Raw genomic sequence first — 19,252 nt, 5'->3', positions numbered from 1 at the left:
TTAGGTTAGTTAGGTGTAAGTAGTTCTAAGTTCTAGGGGACTGATGACCTCAGAAGTTAAGTCCCATAGCGCTCGGAGCGATTTGTATGTTGATAAGATTGGATTTGCGCTACTATGAAGCATCGAATTATAGATTGTTTCTGTGTAGTCGTGTTCCACAATGTTGCAAGTTCCACTACTGTACAGTTCACTCAAACACCATACCAAGAATGCTGTAGACCACCCGTTTTCCCAGATCATGCTCCCAGGGGAGAAACCGCTGATCAGCTGCCGATGGGCCTCCTTTGTCGGCGACCGCTTGTTTTGCCTTGAAAGCCTTAGCCAATGACCCTTCGCCTCCGCTCAGCCCATTCAAATAAACCAACGCTTGTAACTTTATGACCTAAATCTTCCACCTGGCCGATACAGGTTGACCACCAAAGGAGTCCCTAATTTCAAAATTAAATTCCTGAAAAAGTAAGGCCGATAGATGAGTGCAACACACGGTGAGTTTGTTGTGATAGCTGTAAGAATTTTATACAAAATATGCTGAAGTTTCGAAGTAGTTCGAAAAGCTGCTGTCAGATGGCTCTCTAATAGCAATACGTAGTGCTTATATATAGCACACAGCAGCCTAGAGCGATTATCTCCGCCGTTGAAACGTGATATGCGGTTAGCGAACCGGAGGAAGAGGTTGAAATCATGTATTCCACAGTGAAACGTCTTTTATTTTTGCTGGAATACTATGGAAAAAAGGCGCACTTTCCAAACTCGATTTAGTGTTCCAAAAGCACCCGATGCAAAAACGATTCAGAATATCTTCGTTTGGTTCCAATGAACTGGCAGCAAGTCTGATGATGAAGTGCGGAATGTTGTCCCAAATAAACTTAGCTACTCTTGACGATCTCACCATCGTTTCTGGAATTATTCAACAAAATTCAAGCCATTCCGTCCGAAGCGATGCAGCAGAAACTGGTTTGAACCATTCCAGCACCCAGAAAATACTGAGACGGAAGAGCTTACAGATGTCTCTGCTGAAAATCCAAAACCACCAGGCCATACCTCTACGAGCCGTGTGACTGTTGTGTACATAGTTCCACGTAGTCAGCGCGCACACAACTTTCCCACTAGAGCGCGCCCCGCTAAGCACAACAGCGCAGGCGCAGCGCTCGTCCGTCTCCGCACTACGAGATGACACTGCCTTAGATACGGACCAAATTCTGCTTCCGCCGATCCGCGTATTAATATGTAACGCAGCCTATGAGATTGCTGCTAATGTAGAACCTTTTCTCCTCGCGGATCAGATTCGCGCAGTGATACCTGAACACACGAGATATTATAACGAGTGTACAGATCTCTGATTAGCCAGTCTGCATTAGTCTGTACCAGTTTATAGTCAAGTTTCAGTCTGCGCCTCATAAGATTATCATATTCCTGTACATAGCCATGAAGATAAATGTATAGACACTTTGTCAAGTATCAGAGATATGTGAGAGTAAAATTAACGTACCAAGACCAAAGCAGCATCCAGAATCAAGTTACATAGTGTCTATGCTTTTTATTATTTTAATAAATGTGTGTGAAAATTAATCAACTTCTGTTTAAAGTTGGTCACCGTCAATCAGCTACTCTAAGCGTGCAAGTGGCATTTCTATCGTCTGACCTAACGGCAGAAGATGAACACGCCACGATAAGACCACGAGACATATTGCTGACACTCGCCTACTTCGTTAGAGCGACAAGTCAAATAATCTGGTGGTGTGTGTACCGAAGGTCTTACAGTACGCACATCACAGTAACAGAGGGCTCGCAATGATTGACAATGAAGGATTTGATGTTGGCTACATCTGGTTCACAGTTGAAGCATACTTCCACCTCGATGGATTCGTGAATAAACAAAACTGGGGATTTTGAGTTTACTAATATCCCCATCTGTATGAAGCGAAACCACAGTATTCCCCAAAAGTTACTGTTTGGGCTACGGTGTACAGCAGAGGCATTATTGATCCTTCTCTCATGTGAGACACAATCACCAGTAAACTTTGCGTTACAGTTTTGGAGCATTTTATCGCCACACATCTATCACTGAAGGATATACCAGCCACCAAACGGTTCATGCAAGATGGGGCAAAACCACATCGCACCGAACAGGTGTTTCGCTTTCTTGAAGTATGCTCCGGGATTAGAATCACTGCGTTAGATTACTGCAAATTTACTGGCAAAGGGATAGATTGACTCCATATTCGCCCAATACGATTCCTTCTGACTATATTTTGTGGGCACAGTAAAAGGCACCGTCTACTGGAATCATTCCATCACACTGGCCGAGTTTGAATCTGCGATCTGTGTGGATTTTGAATCCTTTTCCGTTGAGACAGCAGAAGTGCGATGGCAAATTTCATTGTTCATTTGCATCGCGTCCCTACTGCCAGTCGTCGACGTTTCGAAACCATTGTAACGCGATTGCAAAGATTGCTTCCAGAGCACGACTTTAACTATTCACGCTGATACTATATGAGCCGTTCAGCGTACAGTGCCTTCTGTTAGCAGCTTTTCGATAACTTCCGCACAAAATTCTTACAGCTTTCACAATAACCATACATTTCTTGCAATCGTTTGTAGATATTTAATTTTGAAATTAGGGACTCCTTCGCTGGACACCTTATAACTCGCCAGTCCATTTCCTTATAGTATTATAGTTACTGATGAGGTCCCTCAGAACGTCTGCTCCATCTCACTATGGATTCTTCATCGGCTAAGAATAGATGTGGTGCACTTGATCCCAGCCAAGAATACGACGTTAACAGCCGGCCCAAAAGCGAGGTACGATCTAGACTCTAGATCGTGATGAGTAAACGTCTAACATAGGACAACTTAGAAAGCCGATGGAACTCCCAAGCCAAGTTACATATTTTGTTCCCCTCCTAGACCATTGTGAAACAGTAGCGGCACATCGTCAGAAGAGAGTTGTTGTTCTGGATTTCGGCAATATTCAGTTCTGCTGCGATCGGATAACACGGATATCACGGAGTGGGACTAACGTGGCAACTGGAAACGAAGTCGAAAGTAGTTCGCACAACACTACGATTACTCTGGGCAAAACTTCTGCATTGTACACACATTCAACTTGAAATTTTGGCATATATGGATCAAATGCAAGGTCGCGTCCAGCTGTAATGAGATGATGGCAACAACTTGACCAAATTCACACAGATGTGAATAGTGCTGATCCTGAACGGGTAGAAAGCTCATTGACATTAGTGACACAAGATAATGTTCAACAGATCGAGGAAGAATATCTGGTTAGAAGTATGAGACATACACTGAAGTTCCAAAAAAACTGGTATGGGCATGCGTATTCAAATACAGAAATAAGCAAACAGGCAACTACGGCGCTGCGATCGAAAACGGCCATGGAAGAGAACAAGTGTCTGGCGCAGTTATTAGATCAGTTACTGCTGATACAATGTCAGGTAATCAAAATTTAAGCAAGTCTGAACGTGGTCTTATAGTCGGCCCACCATAGATGGGACACAGCATCTCCGAGGTAGGGATGAAGTGGGGATTTTCCCGTACGACCATTTCATGAATGCAACGTGAATATCAGGTATCCGGTAAAACACCAAATCTCCGACACCGCTGCTGCCGGAAAAAGAACCTGCAAGAACGGGACCAACTACAACTGAAGAGAATCGTTCCACGTGACAGAACTGCAACCCTTCCTCAAATTGCTCCAGATTTCAATGCTAGGCCATCAACAAGTGTCACTATCCGAAGCATTCAACGCAACATCATCGATAGGGCTTTCAGAGCCGAAGGCCCACTTGTCTTCCCTTGATCACTGCACGACAGAAAGCCTTACGTCTCGCCTTGGCCCGCCAACACCGACGTTGGACTGTTGATGAATGAAAACATGTTGCCTGGTCGGACGAATCTCGTTTCAGATTAAATGGAGCAGATGCACGTGTACGGTTATGGAGACAACCTAGCAAACCCATGGACCCTGCATGTTAGCAGGCTCTGTAATGGTGTGGGGCATCTGCAGTTAGAGTGGTATGGGACCCCGTGATACGTCTAGATGCGAGTATAACAGGTGACAAGTACGTAAGCATCCTGTCTGATCACCTGCATCCATTCATTTCCACTGTGCATTCCGACGGACATGCGGAATTCCAGTAGGACAATGCGACACGGGTCAATGAGCTGATGGTTGACTATCCCAAATCACACGTTTACACTCTATGGATGCTGACGTTCCACCTGTCGAAGCAAAGAGGGTTTGTCAATAGACCAATAGTGTACCAATAGTGTAACTGGCCATGATTGGTAATCAGATACATGATACATCTGGAGTATCCCATCTTAATCCCCATGTACAGAAGTTAACAAGTTTTTCATAATCGTTTCCATGGAGCTGTTGATGGAGGGAGATGTGATAGGGATGGAAACTATGTCGATGGAGAATGAATACGACACTTGCCTGACTCGTACCAGTTCCTCGTGCGATTGCACGGGAGCTAACGTACGGATCGACTGCAACACCAACAGGAACATTAATTTTCTCTTGCATCATCACTTGTTTCCTTTTGTTACATTATGTAGGTGTTACACGAACGTGATGAATAATTGCCGAGATGGTTGACGTCTGTGGGTGTATCTTACTGTATGCAAGGTATAAGAAAGAACTTTATTCTTCCTGCACTCTTCATACACCTTGAGTATATCCGCCTTTTCTGCATCGGTAAGTCCCACCATACACTCACGACCTACTACCTGGATTGTCACGCGCTATCTGACTGGAAAGTCGCAGTGCACTCAAGGAACATACAACCACACTGTAAACAAACATAACAACATCGTACCTAGCAACTACGCGGGTTAAATAGCACGAACAAGTGTCGGTGTGGAAACATTTCAAAATACTACATGTCGTAAACGACTCGCACTAGAATCCTGGAAACGAACACCAGTGACATTTTAATTTACATTACTTTTGTTTGTTAATATCAATAGGCATCCTTCCATGTAAAAAGTGTTTGTTTGTACAGAAAATACACTTTCTGAGTATTATTAGAATCTGTTTCTTGGCTTACAATATGAAAACTTGACTATCAGTCTATTCTGTGAAAATCGCCCTTCAATAGCACTTCCCATTTCCGCAATATCTGTGGTGCTGGCTTTACGTGATTCTTTCCGTATAAGTTCTAACAAAAAGATATTGACTAATTTGGAGAAGGACCCAATTGACGATAGAAAACGAAGAAAATAAACGTCGTACAAACATGTCTGCCCCTACTCCAGCCCATACGCACGGTCCACGGAGTGCTGTTGCGACGCTTGGACGCTTCTGGGTCCACCATACGTCCTGAATGCTACGAGGCCCACTGCCCGACGTTCCACTTGTGTTCCAACTCATGTTTTCTGCCGAAGGCGTTGCCCACCGTAGGTTTAACTTTCACTGACTGCCGAGAGGTCGTACACACATATTCGAACACGTACACATGCACAAAATTTTAGTTTTTGTCTGGACCAACTAAAAACGTTGTTCCAAAATTAAAAATTGTTCCAATTTACCTGTACTGACCAACGTTTCCGGGCCGTTTGTGTTGATCATTACGCAATTGCTAGAGCTGGAAAACCGCTTCCAAAATATCTTATCTGGGATTCTCTTTGTCTCACTTCTTAATTACTGGGATCTTTGGCTGAAAATGACGATGTTCTACAGCAGCCCACCTCCTCTCTCGAGCTCGAGAAAAAGGAATAATTTTGCCAGCTATCGGAAGCCTTCAGCTTTCTAAATAGTTCAATGTAAGAGAGTCACGATTTACTTTGGAACCTTACCTCTCATTTATCATTGCATCAGTCAGAGCCGCACCTGTGGCTGGTGTCACGTGTCGTTAGGCCCCGCCCAGCGGCCGAGGCGCTCCTGTGGAAGGTGTAGAGGTGCGGCAGACACGGTGCCACGTAACCGCAACACGACAGCCCCTCTGCATCATGGGACAGGCCGGAAACGAAGCTGAGCCGCTGGGACGGGAAAGGGGGGGGGGGAGGTGCGCTGCTTCCCGGCTGTGGCAGCTCTCGGACAGGGATTGGATGGAGAGAAGGAGAGAGAGAGAGGGAGAGGGAGAGGGGGAGGGAGAGAGATAGAGAGGGAGAGAGAGAGAGAGAGAGATAGTTTGCGGACCGTGACGGCAGAAAGTTTGCTCGTTTTCCGGCACGCGGCGACTGGCGGGCGTGATCTGTAAAACTCTAGTGCATTCATTAAAAGACCCAGAGCCAGAGCCAAAGGAAAAGTACGAGAGCTGCTTTTCTCAGCGACAAGATAGCTTGTTTGTACAGGGCGGCGCAGATAAAAGTAGCCGGTCTAAGTATAAAGGAAATGCACTGAAATTACAGAAACGAAGAGCTGAAATGGACTTACCATTTGTATACATTTTGAGAAGATGCTGAAAGTGATCCACTGCAACATCAATACACAGCTGTGCACGTCTAAGCATATTCTGGAACATCCGGCGTAAAGTTCGGATATCGATGGCGGCACCTTCACGACTGATGTTCTCTTTTCGTTCCTGTATTGTACGTGGTTTTCTTTCATAGATATTGCTTTTCAAGTGTCGCTACAGGAAAAAATCACATGTTGTTAGATCCGGCGAACGTGTTGTCCATAAATGTTTGCCGACAGATCAAGCCTCAATGAAGACATCGTGGACTCGTTACAGGGATACCTTAGACGTGTGGCATGTTGCCCCATCTTGCTAGAAGAAGCGGTATTGTCTTTCATATTCAGTGAGTTGGGCACAAAATGTATCATAAATTTCTGTATGTGCAACCGTGTTGAGGGTAGTGTCAAAAAAATATCGGTCCAATGATGCATTTCCTGTCACACCATGCCAAACGCCGATTTTTTCATCCGAAGTCGTTGCTGACACACAATATTATGTTTCTCCTACGCCCAATCTCGTGATCTGTCAAATCACATGATCAGAAAGATGAAACAGTGCTTCATTACTCATGATGCAACGGAAAAGGGCTAGCAAACCATCGTTGATCTCATTCGAAAGTCACGTGCAGTAATCTTCACGTTTCTGTCATCCTTCCGCAGTTGATGCGCGACCGTCGCACAATATGGCTTCACATTAAGACTATTAAATGTCTGCCGGCAGCTCTTTCTACTTCATGTTCCTGTGGGCAAATTTACGTGTAGACTTCTTTTGCTTTTGAACAATTCTTCGTCGAATATTTGCAATAACTTCAGGTGTGCGAACTGAAGAAATTCTTTGTCGTTTTACATTTTGCACAGATGCGTAGATGCTCCAATTTTTATACGAGGCTTGGGACTTTAATAGTGGTAACTATTTATTTACAGCTCGTACAAAATAGATAAGTGTTTCAAAGTCTTACTGACCTTCAAAGTAGTAACCAACATTCTGTATAACCCGTTGCCAGCGATGTGGAAGTCGTAGGATACTCTTAGCAGTGCCAGTTGTGTTGACAGTTCGAGCGGCGCAGTCTATTGCTCGACGAATTTGTAGCAGTTCTAAAGTGAATGCCGTGGAGTGTTTCCTTCAGTTTATAAATGGAGTTGAACTTACGAGGGCTTAAGTATGGGGAGTGCAGTAGGTGGTATAGCACTCAGCAGCCCCATCAGTCAAACAAATCAGTAACAGCTTGCACTGTACGTGCTCGAGCATTGTCCTGCAAAATGATGGTCAGGTCCTGCAGAGAGTGTCATCACTTCTGTCTCTATGCTGTTCATTTTTGGAACACAACCTGCCACCAGCTTAGAGACACAAGTGATGACACTCTCTGCAGGACCTGACCATCATTTTGCAGGACAATGCTCAAGCACGTACAGTGCAAGCTGTTACTGATTTGTTTGACTGATGGGGCTGCTGAGTGCTATACCACCTACTGCACTCCCCTGACTTAAGCCCTCGTAAGTTAAACTCGATTTCTAAGCTCAAGGAAACACTTCACGGTATTCGCTTCAGAACTGCTACAAATTCGTCGGACAACAGTCCGCGCCGCTCGAACTGTCAACATCACTGGCACTGCCAAGAATATCCTACGACTTCCAAATCGCTGGCAACGGGTTATACACAATGCTGGTGACTACTTTGAAGGTCAGTAAAACTTTGAAACACGTATCTACTTTGTACGAGCCGTAATAAATAGTTGCCACTATTAAAGTTACAACCCTCGTACACAATCTATATTGCTCTCTTTTCTGATACACTTCCGTCCGGATACTTAACAACGAAAATTTCGCGAGTTTCCTTAATCGAACTTGTTTTCACATACCCTTTCACAAGTCCAATTCTTTCTGCTATCGAGTAGGTCATTTTGCAGATCGTTAAGAGGAAAGTCTCACTTCACTAATGAAGTAAACGAAAAATCTGACAGAAGAATGTTAACCATCGATTGTTGCATAAAACTGACTACTGTAGTAGCTGTTTACTTTATTTCAGAAGTCGAAATATTGCATTCGCATTCAAATGAGAGGCGGACTACTTTCAATTGCTCCACCTGTACTACAGAGGGTCCATGGCACTATCTTTAAGACTTCTAGCTGCTATTTGACGAAATTTGTGTTATTTTTCTAAATGTCTAATTATTGACGAAATAGTACACAAAAGAAAGATTAGATATAATTGACCATTGAGCACAATATTTCGGCAAACGACAACAGTGCCATCCTCAAGTGCGCTGGCGACCTGACTGCTTAGGGTGGTGCGTCACTTTCATCTCATCATCCCCCCCCCCCCTTACGTCACTTTCCACTGACCTAAGGTTATATCTGGCGTCCGCGCACACCATCTCCTCCCTACACCTTGCACGTTGCTCTGTTGTACCTTCACTCCAGGTACACATGCTGTTCCTACACTTGGCCACGAATTCAGATCGTTGAGAGGTAACTCCTTCTTCTTCTAAATTAAATTAATTGCATGTTCCCAGGCTTCACTAACGCTGTAGCTTAGTAAGATCGTAATGGATTATGACAGTACTATCTCTTCGGGAAATTGTCTTTATGAATCCATTGAGATTCGAGGCAAGAAACCGCTGACCAATGGTGATGCTGGCTATAACATTGCTGAGGATTGAGAACCCACAATTAGTGTGAATAAGGAAGGAATACCCGACAACGAGCGGACTTCGGGGGGCAGGCGGAGAAACAGGATAGGTGCCACGAGCATGCGTATATGAGCATGAACTTACGACAGAGCGATGTGTCGGAGGGAGTTGTGAGGGGGGGAGGAGTTGGGCTCAGACGCAGATGAAACGGCAAGTCTGAGGGATTGGGGAGGGGAAGGAGGTTTGGAGAGGTTAAGTTAGAAGCTCCACGCTCACCTCCAAGCGACCAATTTATCAGGATACCTGTTGTTGGCAGAATGGTCACTTTCCGAATTATTGTGCCCATTGGACGCTAACATCCGGCCATTCAGCCGTGAGCACTGAGGCCGTGCTGAAAAGTAATGTCGCCGAATTTGTAATGTAAAAACTCTGAAGCCTTTTCGAAGAAACAAATGTTATAAATCTTGTGTATCTTTATTCTTTAAGTCTACCTACTTACTTCTCAACATAGTTGCCATGACCACAGTCGCATTTCTCTCTACGAGAGACCAGTTTGTTGATAGCGTCACTACAGGAAGTATGTTGACGGTGCCACAATCTCACCTCCTTGCATCACTTCATCACCATCAACGTGGAGTCATCGAAGGTGTTCCTGGACTGTGTGTCAAGTTGAAGGAGAGGTTATTCCATGTGTGGACAAACTCTTCGAATTTGAAACTCGGTTGCAGCACGCTGTTTCTCGCGCACCGACATACGATGATGATGATGATGATGATGGTGATTAGTTTGTAGGGTGCTCAACTGCGCGGTCATCAGCGCCCCTACAAAGTGCCAATTTTTACACAGACGATAATTTTCACAGTCCAATCTAGCCACTGTCACGAATGATGGTTGAAACGCACTGCTAAACCCGCAGGACAGGACAAGAAGTTGGAAATTAGGAAAGGGGCCAAAATGAGCAGGTGTCAGTTACACTCGAACACATATAACTTTATTTATTTGACCAAACATTACAGTACAAATACTTGAACTTAGTTATCTGCTGAATATGCCTCACTATCTTATGCCTTAATGGCACAACCACTTTAATTTTAAAAAACGGCTAAAAGCCATTAACTCAAAATTCAGACTCCAAAAAGAATATTTAGAAGGCAGAAGGCCTCACGGCCAGTAAGTTCTACAATTTGACTGAAGGCAAAAACCTAACACTTGAAAAGCAACAACCTTAATTTAAAGATGGCTGTAGGCCTATGATTTAAGACTCAAGGTAACATTAAATAAAAAACAAGGCAGAAGGCCTTATCTTCAGTTAGGCTGACGGCCCTAAAATGCTTAATGCTCGAAAGACAAAGATCCTTAAATTAAAAACGGCTGAAGGCCCCATGACTTAAAACTCAAGGTAAAATAAATTTAAACAAAAAATCCTTATCTTAAATTAGACTGAAGGCCCCAAACAACCTACCACTTGAGAAGCAAGGGATTTTATTTTTAAAACGGCTGGAGGCCCATGACTTAAAACACAACTAAAATCATTTTTATTAGGCAGAAGTCCCAAGGCTTTATCTTTAAACAATATATTAATCAGGCTGAAGGCCCAAGCAATCTAACTAATGACAAGCAAAGAATTTTAATTTTAAAACGTCTGAAGGCCCATGAGTTAAAACACAACTGGAATAATTTTTAGTTGGCAGAAGGCCCAAGGCTTTATCAAAAATGGCTCTGAGCACTATGGGACTCAACTGCTGAGGTCATTAGTCCCCTAGAACTTAGGACTAGTTAAACCTAACTAACCTAAGGACATCACAAACATCCATGCCCGAGGCAGGATTCGAACCTGCGACCGTAGCGGTCTTGCGGTTCCAGACTGCAGCGCCTTTAACCGCACGGCCACTTCGGCCGGCAAGGCTTTATATTTAAACATTATTTTAATCAGTCTGAAGGTCCAAACAATCTAACACTTGGAAAGTGAGGAACTTTAATTTTAAAGTGGCTGAAGGGCCATGACTTAAAACACCACTAGAAACAATTCAACTTCAATTAAAAACCATTGGCTATGAGGCATACAGATACACACAACGGAAAATAAGAAAAGGCAGTGTAGTTAACGGCACTCACAAGGGAACCTCCCCAACGCACCCCCTTCAGATTTAGTTATAAATTGACACATTGGATAGGCCTTGAAAAACTGAACACAGATCAATCGAGAAAACAGGAAGAATTTGTGTGGAACTATGAAAAAATAAACAAAATATACAAACTGAGTAGTCCAAGTGTAACATATCCAACATCAAGGTCTATATAACACGAAGAGCGCCGTGGTCCCGTGGTTAGAGTGAGCAACTGCGAAACGAGAGGTCCTTGGTTCGAGTCCTCCCTCGAGCAAAAAATTTACTTACTTTATTTTCGCAAAGTTACGATCTGACCGTTCATTCATTGACGTCTCTGTTCACTGTAATAAGTTTAGTGTCTGTGTTTTGCGACCGCACCACAAAACCGTGCGATTAGTAGACGAAAGGACGTGCCTCTCCAATAGGAACCGAAAACATTTGATCCCAAATTCATAGGTCAACCGATTCCTCCACAGGAAAACACGCCTGAAATATTCTATACGTCACTGGTGACGGCATGTGCGTCACATTACAGGAATATGTTGTCGACCCACCTAACTTGCACACTTGCCCGATTTAGGTTTTCTTGTGGATGTGATAATCACTCCCAAAAAAGTGATGAAAACATTGAGTTTGTCGCATAAACGGCAACAAATGAATGCAACAGTTTCACAGTCGCACAGTTTTCCCTGTGCTCTGTCAAAACAAACGTTTTTAACGTTTTCAAGTCTTTCCGTGTGTACACCGTCAAATCCTGCATGTGTCCAAGCAAATCTGAACATGTCCTGGAATTTTGGAGAGCAAAGTTGATCATGTCTGAGTGCATGAACTTTGATAATTGTCTGAAAATAAAAAATTAAAACTTTTCACTCGAGGGAGGGTTGAACCAGGGACCTTCCGTTCCGTAGCTGCCCACGGTAACCACGGGACCACGGTGCTCCTTAATGAACACGTACCTTAATGTGACATATCTTGCACACGGACTACTCAGTTTGTATATTTCGCTTATTTTTTTCATAGTTCCATACAACTTCTTCCTGTTTTCTCGATTGATCTGTGTTCAGTTTTTCATGGCCTATCCCTGTGCCAACTTATAACTAAATCTGTGGGGGGTGCGATGGGGAGGTTCCCTTGTCAGAAGTTTCGGGGGTCGGCCAGCTCTTGTAATACTAACGTTCACTAAGGTGAGACAGGCAGTCAGCCAAACCATTCTCGATCCGACGACAACCCAACCAACAGACAGTCAACGGACCCACTGACAAGGTAACTTGCGCTCCACTCGACCAGAACACAGCTGGGAGTTCAATGCAAACGTAAAAGGCATGGTTCAAAAATGGCTCTGAGCACTATGGGACTTAACATCCATGGACATCAGTCCCCTAGAACTTAGAGCTACTTAGACCTAACTAACCTAAGGACATCACACAACACCCAGTCATCACGAGGCAGAGAAAATCCCTGACCCCGCCGGGAATCGAACCCGGGAACCCGGGCGCGGGAAGCGAGAACGCTACCGCACGATCACGAGCTGCGGACGAAAAGGCATGGACACACACAGCCAAGCATACATTAAGCTGTTGAACTACACACCGTGCTGGACAGCGACAACACAGTGAGGAAAGGACACTGCCTAAATTCACGTCAACGGCCATATCAGGCAACTGGAACGTTAACGGCCACAAGGCAGAAAATTCCGCTGGTGCACTTCAATTGCAAATAACCAAATACAGTTAGACTCCGCTGGACGGTGGATAAACCTTCGCCAACTCGAACACACACATTGTTGCTCGTGGTATGTCCCAACAACCAACAAATAGAACCAGATGGCACAATGTGAACAATCTTGACTTGCTGATAAATTAAATCCAAACTCAGCTTTCGTGTCCAGTGTCGGTGAGGCACGGACCTCGTAGCGATGGGAACAGCACCACACACTCCGACACTGTGTAGAGACTGCCAGTGTGCCCGGCCAAACCACGCTCTGTGGAGATTTGCTCGCTGCTCCACGCCAACCGACGGACTGCCACACATCAGCACGGAGACAGCAGGCAGCGACTGTGCAATAACAAGGACGAATCACGAGTCGGCATAGTCAACCCATAAGTGATCGCCAGCCAAGGTACACGTCGTCCGACAAGACGACCGACCGACGACCAGACAATGTGTTCCGCACTTAAGTGATATGTATCTGCAACCGTTGGGCGAGTCATGGCTGTCCGGACCTCACTGCAGCCGTGCCCAGACTGCAATTCTGCCGCATCCTAAGTCAAACACTGCCAGGTCCGAACTGCACTGCTAGCGCCTCCCAGCTCACTGGCAGGTCCGAACTAACTCCGAACACACAACAACCGGGAAGTAATAGTTAGCGATGATAATATACCATGGCTTATATCGCTAAGCGCCGCTGCTGCCGCTGCTGCCGCTCACGGACAGGCAAGGCGGCAACTCAGTGACACCAGTAATTGAAATTAACATAACGAGGTGGCAGTACAGTCAAAACAGGATGTCAGTGAGGATGATGATGAAACGATGAGAACAACACAAATATCCAGTCCCCACACACCGACATAGTTACGCGCTACATTTCGGATACCTTTAGCGGTAGAGGTCTGCAATTGTGTAGGGATCTACATCTACATCATTACTCAGCAATTCACATTTAAGTGCTTGGAAGAGGGTTCATCGAACCACAATCATACTATCACTCTACTATTCCACTCCCGAACAGCACGCGGGAAAAACGAACACCTACACCTTTCTGTTCGATCTCTGATTTCTCTTGTTTTATTTTGATGATCATTCCTACCTATTTTCGCATTCGGAAGAGAAAGTTGGTGACTGAAATTTCGTAAATAGATCTCGCCACGACGAAAAACGTCTTTGCTTTAATGACTTCCATCCCAACTCGCGTATCATATCCGCCACACTCTCTCCCCTATTACGTGATAATACAAAACGAGCTGCCCTATTTTGCACCCTTTCGATGTCCTCCGTCAATCCCACCTGGTAAGGATCCCATACCGCGCAGCAATATGCTAACAGAGGACGAACGAGTGTAGTGTGAGCTGTCTCTTTAGTCGACTTGTTGCATCTTCTAAGTGTGCTGCCAATGAAACGCAACCTTTGGCTCGCCTTCCCCACAATATTATCTATGTGGTCTTTCCAACTGAAGTTGTTCATATTTTTAACACCCAGGTACTTAGCTGAATTGACAGCTTTGAGAATTGTAATATTTATCGAGTAATCGAATTCCAACGGATTTCTTTTGGAACTCATGTGGATCACCTTACACTTTTCGTTATTTAGCATCAACTGCCACCTGCCACACCATACAGCAATCTTTTCTAAATCACTTTGCAACTGATACTGGTCTTCGGATGACCTTATTAGACGGTAAATTACAGCATCATCTGCGAACAACGTAAGAGAACTGCTCAGATTGTCACCCAGGTCATTTATATAGATCAGGAACAGCAGAGGTCCCAGGACGCTTCCCTGGGGAACACCTGATATCACTTCAGTTTTACTCGATGATTTGCCGTCTATTACTACGAACTGCGACCTTCCTGACAGGAAATCACGAATCCAGTCGCACAACTGAGACGATACCCCATAAACCCGCAGCTTGATTAGAAGTCGCTTGTGAGGAACGGTGTCAAAAGCTTTCCGGAAATTTAGAAATACGGAATCAATTTGAGATCCCCTGTCGATAGCGGCCATTACCTCGTGCGAATAAAGAGCTAGCTGCGTTGCACAAGAACGATGTTTTCTGAAACCATGCTGATTACGTATCAATAGATCGTTCCCTTCGAGGTTATTCATAATGTTTGAATACAGTATATGCTCCAAAACCCTACTGCAAACCAACGTCAATGATATAGGTCTGTAGTTCGATGGATTACTCCTACTACCCTTCTTAAACACTGGTGCGACCTGACAAATTTTCCAATCAGTAGGTACAGACCTATCGGTGAGCGAGCAGTTGTATATGATTGCTAAGTAGGGAGCTATTGTATCAGCGTAATCTGAAAGGAAGCTAATCGGTATACAATCTGGACCTGATGACTTACCCGTATCAAGCGATTTGAATTGCTTCGCAACCCCTAAGGTATCTACTTCTATGAAACTCATGCTAGCAGCTGTTCGTGTTTCAAATTGTGGAATATTCCATTCGTCTTCCCTGGTGAAGGAATTTCGGAAAACTGCGTTCAATAACTCCGCTTTAGCGGCACAGTCATCGGTAACAGTTCCATCGGTACTGCGCAGCGAAGGTATTGACTGCGTCTTGGCGCTTGTGTACTTTACATACGACCAGAATTTCTTCGGATTTTCCACCAAATTTCGAGACAATGTTTCGTTGTGGAACCGATTAAAGGCATCTCGCATTGAAGCCCGTGCCAAATTTCGCGCGTCTGTAAATTTTAGCCAATCTTTGGGATTTCGCGTTCTTCTGAACTTCGCACGCTTTTTCCGTTGCCTCTGCAACAGCGTTCGGTCTTGTTTTGTATACCATTGGGGATCAGTTCCATCTCTTACCGATTTATGAGGTATGAATCTCTCAATTGCTGTTGCTACTATATCTCTGAATTTGAGCCACATCTCGTCTACATTTGCGTAGTCAGTTCGGAAAGAATGGAGATTGTCTCTTAGGAAGGCTTCTAGTGACACTTTATCCGCTTTTTTAAATAAAATTATTTTGCGTTTGTTTCTGGTGGATTTGGAAGAAACGGTATTGAGCCTAGCTACAACGACCTTGTGATCACTAATCTCTGTATCAGTCATGATTCTCTCTATTAGCTCTGGATTGTTTGTGGCTAAGAGGTCAAGTGTGTTTTCGCAACCATTTACAATTCGCATGGGTTCGTGGACTAACTGCTCGAAATAATTTTCGGAGAAAGCATTTAGGACAATCTCGGAAGATGTTTTCTGCCTACCACCGGTTTGGAACAAGCAATTTTGCCAACGTATCAAGGGAAGGTTGAAGTCCCCACCAACTATAACCGTATGAGTGGGGTATTTATTTGTTACGAGATTCAAATTTTCTCTGAACTGTATCATCGGAGTCTGGGGGTCGGTAGAGGGAGCCAATTATTAACTTAGTTCAGCTGTTAAGTATAATCTCCACCCATACCAATTCGTACGGAGTATCTACTTCGACTTCACTACAAGATAAACCACTACTGACAGACACAAACACTCCACCACCAATTCTGCATAATCTATCTTTCCTGAACACCGTCTGAGACTTCGTAAAAATTTCTTCAGAACTTATTTCAGGCTTTAGCCAGCTTTCTGTACCTATAACGATTTCAGCTTCTGTGCTTTCTACTAGCGCTTGAAGCTCGGGGACTTTCCCAGCACAACTACAACAATTTACAACTACAATTCCGACTGTTCCTTGATCCAAGCGCGTCCTGTATTTGCCATGCACCCTTTGAGATTGCAGCCCACCCCGTACTTTCCCAAGGCCTTCAAACCTAGAAAACCACCCAGTCCACGCCACACAGCCTCCGCTACCCGTGTAGCCGCCAGCTGAGTGTAGTGAACTTCAGACCTATTCAGCGGAACCCGAAACCCCACCACCCTATGGCGCAAGTCAAGGAATCTGCAGCCAACACGGTCGCAAAACCGTCTGAGCCTCTGATTCAGACCCTCCACCCCGCTCTGCACCAAAGGTTCGCAGTCGGTTCTGTCAACGATGCTGCAGATGGTGAGCTCTGCCTTCATCTCGTAAGCAAGACCGGCAACCTTCACCAAACCAGATAGCCGCGGGAATCCAGAGAGAATTTCCTCAAAGCGACACACGTCATTAGGGCCGACATGAGCCACCACCTGCAGCTGGCTGCACCCTGTGGTCTTCATGGCATCCGGAAGGACCCTTTCCACATCAGGAATGACTCCACCCCGAATGCACACGGAGTTTACACTGGATTTCTTTCCCTCGTTAGCCGCCACATCCCTAAGGGGCCCCATTACGCGCCTAACATTGGAGCTCCCAACTACCAATAAGCGCACCCTCTGCGATTGCCCGGACCTTGAAGGCTGAGAATCATCCTCTGAAACAAGGCAGGCAGCTGAATCTGGCTCAGCCAGAGACAGTACGCGAAACCTGTTTGTCAGACGCACCGGGGAGGCTTTCTGATCAGAATCCGGGGTCGTCTTCCGCTGCCTGCCACGCCTTGGAACGACCTCCCAATCAACCACAGGGATGAAGAACAAAGACGTAGAATGGTACTAGCGTTTGCTTTATTCAAAATACTTTAAGAGTTTTCACATAAAATAATTAACAGGCATTACTTTTCACCACGTCCTTCTACTTCGTCATGGAGGACGCCGGAAAAAGCTGAAGAATTACATGTCAGAGTATTGCTGCTGCTGATTTTTTCACTAACTTCTCGGTCCATTGTTTTACAAGTTCTGAGTGATATTTGCAACCTTTCGTAGGAGCTGTTGTTACTGTAATTGTTGTTGTTGTGGTCTACAGTCCGAAGACTGACTCGATGTAGCTCCTCACACTATATCTTCTGAAAGGTTCTTCTTCTCAATTGTAATCTGCTTACTTTATTGAAGCTTTGGTCTCCCTATACCATTTTTATCTTTGACATTTCCTATTGTAAAGTAACATAGATTATTAAAAGCCAAACGATGTCTCCTACCAAGCGGTCCAAACTGTTAGTGCAGTTGCGCCATAAATTTCAATTCCTTAATTCCATTGAGTATTGCTTCATTATTTATTCGACGTATTCTTTTCTTTTCTAAATCGTTCGTTCATCCATTATTTTTCTGCCAAATACTAGAACTCATCGACGTTATAGTGTCTTATTCCCATATATATATAATACTATCAGCATCATTTGATTTAGTTCGGAGACCCCCATTACCCTAGTTCTATGATTTATTGTTCATAAATTGGAAGTAACAACTGGGCATCACACAGTTACCTTAGTTTTGATTTTCTTTATTTTCGTCTTATAACCTCTTTTGAAGAAGCTATCCGTTCTGTTCAACTACTCTTTCAAGTGCTCTAAAAGAATCACCACGTCATCGGCAACCCTCAAAGATTTTGTTTCTACTCGTTGAACTTAAGTTCCCTTTCCTTTGTTCAAGGTACAGATTGAAAAACGTAGTAGCACTGTCTCACTCCCCTCACAAGTAATGCCTCCAATTCATGTCCTTAGATTCTTACAACAGTTGTAAATAACCTTTCGGTCCCTGTACTCTGGGGTGAGAAAATCATATAGCGATACTCACATATACAGATGCGGGCGGGTTGTATAAAAGAGCAGTGCATTGCCGGAGCTATCATTTGGATTCAAGCGGGAATTAACAAACTCTGAACGCATAATGGTAGTTCAGACTACATGCATATGACATTCCATTTACAAAGTCAATATTCCGAGACCCACAGTGTCAGGAGTGTGCCGAGAATATCAGATTTCAGGCGTTACCTCTCACCACAGACACAGCAGTGGCCGAGAGGCTTCACTTAACGACAGAGAGCAGCAGCGCTTGTTTAGATTTGTCAGTGCTAACAGACAAGTAACATTGCGTGAAATAATCGCAGAAATCAATGTGGGGAGTGTGACGAACTTATGCGTCAGGACAGTGCTGCGAAATCTGGCGTTGATAAGCTATGGCAGCACACGACCGACGTGACTGCGTTCGCTAACAGCGCGAATACACGTGCAGCGCCTCTCATGGGTTCGTGACCATATCGGTTGGTCCCTAACGTCTAGAAAACCGTGGCCTGGTCAGATGAGCACCGATTGCAGTTAGGAAGAGCTGATAGTAGGGTTCGACTGTGGTGCATACCCCACGAAGCCATGGACCCAAGTTGTCAACATAGAACAATGGAAGGCGGTGGAGGCTACATAACGGTGTGGTCCAACTGAAACGATCATTGACTGGAGACGATTTGCACCCATTTAGGGACTTCATGTTCCCAAACAAAGATGAAATTTTTATGGATGACAGTGCGCCATGTCATAATATTCTGGACATTTCGAGCGGATGATTAGGCCACCAAGATCGCCCGACATTAATCCCATCGAAAATTTATGGGAAATCCCGCATTAGCAGCTCTTTTGCAATAC

The 19,252-nt window shown here is 44.6% G+C and overlaps 1 protein-coding gene across 1 annotated transcript in view; it reads left to right on the top strand.

The window, feature by feature from the left end:
* LOC126199685 (protein O-mannosyl-transferase TMTC1-like) overlaps positions 1-19,252 on the top strand; it is a 229,400-nt gene that overhangs the window by 185,038 nt on the left and 25,110 nt on the right. The window lies entirely within an intron of this gene.

The sequence above is a fragment of the Schistocerca nitens genome, chromosome 8 (assembly GCF_023898315.1).
Source record: "Schistocerca nitens isolate TAMUIC-IGC-003100 chromosome 8, iqSchNite1.1, whole genome shotgun sequence".
Lineage (NCBI taxonomy): Eukaryota > Metazoa > Arthropoda > Insecta > Orthoptera > Acrididae > Schistocerca > Schistocerca nitens.
Note: the sequence above shows the minus strand (reverse complement) of the source record. Positions and strands in the feature narration are given on the sequence as shown.